Here is a 4,046-nt window from a genome sequence, read left to right as displayed (position 1 = left end):
ATGAGAAGCAAATATTATAGAGGAATATATGAGAATAATGATTTAGAAAAGAATTCATATAAATAGATATCAAGATTAAACCATGTCCTAAAAATAACCCTTTCTGTTTCAAATACAAAGTTAGATTGCCAAAGTAGTTTAAGTCTGCCAGAATGTCATAAACTTCCCATTGTATATCTAAGTGATAGTTAATGAAAACACAAAATATGGGCTAACCAAAGTAAAGGCATGTTCAGTGTAAATCATAAAGCAAATAAACTATTAATCTATGTAGATAAATTCACCTCTTCTGAAGTCTCCTTTAGGACAACAGAACTACAACATCATATAGGTAACATTTCTTTTTAAGTTGTATGCATGCTTGGTGAATATTTTGCAAAATGTTTTTAACCAGGTAGTCAAATGTTTAATTGCCCTCTAGATTAATCCAGTATCGATAATACAGAGAATTATGGTAATTGTGATATGCTATATTTCTCAATTTTCTATTCAACGAAATAATGATTTCATCATTTAATAGACAACACTATAAGTGGCTTATTTTGTCAGTATAAGCAAGAAAGTTAAAGAAGATAAAACCAATGATTGAATTATTGTCACATAATATTCCTCCAGTTCTGATTGTTAAAGTCGAATAATATTTTGGTTTATGTGTAATGCAACTCTACGTAAATCCAACAAGCACTGAATGATGCTGCACTTTAAGCACAGACTACTATAATACGTGGCAGATTATAAGTAAAAGAAACATCCTAAAATTTTAAGGTGTATAAAATGAAGTTGGAGAAAGAACATACACTACAAAAGAGACAGGAGACTCCATGGCATAGGACCTATCATTGTAGTAAATACAAAGACAGAGATATACACACGTGCGTGTTAGAGAGTTGTCAAGAAAGTCTTCCCAGAATTGGTACTTGAGATGAGTAGCTTTATTCATCTGAAGGAGACAGTGAAAATTGAAAAGTTCTCCTGGAAAATGAGGCAGCAAAAGTAAGGCGCTGGACTATGAAGCAGCTCGGTATTTCTGAGCTACAAGCAATTTTGTGCTGTTGAGAAAGAAGAAAAGGAGTTATTCAAACGGGGTGGGGGAGACTGAAAGCATGAGTGTATGCCACTTGAGGAGCTTAGAATTTAGAAGGAGATGGGGAGGTATTGATACATTTTAAGCATGAGAATAATATGCTTGATTTAATTTTTAGGATCACAGCTCTGGAATGAGTGTGGAATGGATTTGACACTTCGGTTTCCAGTTATTTGGCAGACTGAGAATTACCCAAACAACTTTCTCCACTGATACGACTACCATGCTGAATATAATATACTAAAAATATAACATTGTTAACTGAATGAAAGCAATACTTTTGAAAGGGGAAAAGGACGAAATGCAAGAGATAAGCCAGTGTTGGTGCCAACGAAGCCCCGATTGTAGTAGCCAAACAATTGGAGTCTTGAGTTGCTACCTAGGTAATACCAAGGCACAGAGCACAGAATGTAAGTATTTGGCTTTCACTTTTGTGTATGGCGGAGTAGTTTGAATTTCACTAATCCTCAACTTAATAGCAATTATAAAAGCAGAGAGGGGAAGAAACTGTTTGATGGCCCTGGAAAGCAATCAGGAAACTGAGTCAGGAAACTGAGGGACTGTGATGCTTGAAACATGGGAAACCCAAAAGGGAGGCTCCACCTTCATCTAACTTTGACCCTGAGGCCACTTTCCAGTTTCTTCATTATAGTAGCACAGGGAGCAAAACAGAAAGAAGTGGTCTTAATAGTTGGAGGAGGCATCAGGTTGGAGTTCAAAGTCACCAGAAAACCTAGAAATCGTAGAGCAAAATCCACTTGACATTTGGGGAAAACACTAATATTTGTATTTAACACATGCCTGAACATTAAAGAGGACAGGTGGCACCCGGCTCAACTAAGTGATTAAAGTTAGTTATAATAGACCCCAGCTGTGCCATTCACAGCAGTATTGGTTCCTATAGGCCTCATTTGGACTTTATGAAAGGTCGTCAAGGGGTCATTTAGCAGGGTTTTCTCCCAGGGAAAGTGTCCTCAGCCTAAAGAAGAGCATCACTGATGGAAGTAGGCCTCAGTTCTTTAGTTAACAGCCCCACCCAGTTTTTAACCAATAGCCACCATCCACGGTCAGCCAAGCAAGTGAGTTCTCTTGGATATATATCAGCCTAGCAGACTTTTTAAAGGATTGCAGCCTCAGCTACCACCTGACTATAACCGCTGAGATACCCCAAACATAAATAGTGCAGACGAGCTTTCCCCAAATTCCTGACCTATAAAATCAAGAGCAAAATAAAATTGTTTTTTAATCCCTGATTTTCTGATAATATTTTTATATGCCAAGAGTAATTAGAACAAGGGAGTTGCGATCATTTGGACTGTTCAGGAAATATTTGCTCCCAATTGGTGTTGACTTTAGTCATATGATTTGCTTTGGTCAAAGAGAATATTTTAAATGGGCTTGCACGTTGAACTTTGCCCTCTTGCACCTCTGATGCTGTAATGAGAAGGTGGCTGTACCCTTTAGATCAGGCCACAGAATGGACACATTAGTAACAGAACGAGCTCAACTAACCCCAAGAAGCCAGGCCCAGGAAGACATACAGCCTGTTAACAAGTCTACCTATTGGAGCCAAGACTGTAGACATTAAGCACAAATTCTTCTTGTTTTATTTCAGTGAGATTCTGTGATTGTTATGCAGAATTTTTGAAGCAATTGTTGACTGAGAACAGACGCTTATTCTGAGAACAACACCAGTGTATTGTTTGGGGTGGAACTGAAAATCAGACGGGAAAAACTACGGTTCAGTTAAGGTAATAAAGAAGTGGTGACTAAAAGTATGGGATTTGAGGAGGTTTCTAAACGAGTCGTAAATGCCTCTAAAAATATAATTTCTTCTTTGAAACAGTGGGAAAAAAGCAGTAGTTTCAGAAAGTGAGACAGCTATGAAAGAGGGCTCGGTTTCTTGGGTAAAGATTATAGAGTATGCATGGTCACAGGACAGTGTTATCATACATTTTAAACTTACCCAGTGAAGATTTTAAAATATGCAGAAAACAAAATAGACTGAGGACTAAAGCTAGTGATCTCATCGACATGCCTCTAAGGGTTTCTAGATATCTCATCTTTCCACAGGAAAAGGATGTAGTGGTTGTAGCTCACACACATGGAGCATGATTTGGACCCTCCAATCTCCCTTTTACCTTAATTAAGCCACCAAGAAGACAAGAAACTCCACTCTCTCCCCTTCTCTTGTAAAGTCAGGGTGAAGACTAGCTAGCTGTGCTCTGCAACAATGGGAAACATTTTTGTTATAATCATCTAACACTATTTTTAATTTTCACCATTAAATATACATAACTCTATTAAGAAGGTGTTCACTATAATTAACACATTATATTTTTGCTTTTTGAAAGGGAGACTTGGTTTTAAGAATAGTTGTTCTGAGAGAACTAATTTTATACTTCTTAAATAGGTCTCAGGATTTTCCTGTTCTATGAAATTCCAAACCTCTTAAATATGAAAGATGATTTGGATGACCCGTTATAAATGTTAGTGTTCAACTATGAAATGCTTTCATTTGCGAGAGCTCATGGAGAGCTGCCCGCTGACTAATCAAAACTCAGTTGTACTACCACTGAATATGTTGATTGTCTGATGTCGCATGTTAATTTTTATAGTAACACTACACAAACAGTATGCTTATACTTTAGGGCATTTTATATGAGGGGCTACAAGAAGGTTGATTAGATTTTGTTGAAATAAGTAGAACTTACCTAACAGGACTTAGTCTACTCCAAAATTTCCTATTACCCAGCTTCCTTTTATCCTCATTTATGGACCTAATTATCAGAAAAAAATATATATGTAAGAAATTTAGTGCAGCTTAACCTCAAATTTGGTCTTATCTTCTAGGTGACTTAAATTATAATTGGATCAATATGGCAAAGCCACAGGAAAAAAGAAGAGAGATGTCCCTATGATGACAGTAAAGATGGTTTCAGTGTGTGTTAATATTTATTAA

This window comes from Propithecus coquereli, unplaced genomic scaffold (genome assembly GCF_000956105.1).
Source record: "Propithecus coquereli isolate 6110/MARCELLA unplaced genomic scaffold, Pcoq_1.0 Scaffold78, whole genome shotgun sequence".
NCBI classification, from domain to species: Eukaryota; Metazoa; Chordata; class Mammalia; order Primates; family Indriidae; genus Propithecus; species Propithecus coquereli.
This window is presented reverse-complemented; position numbering follows the sequence as displayed.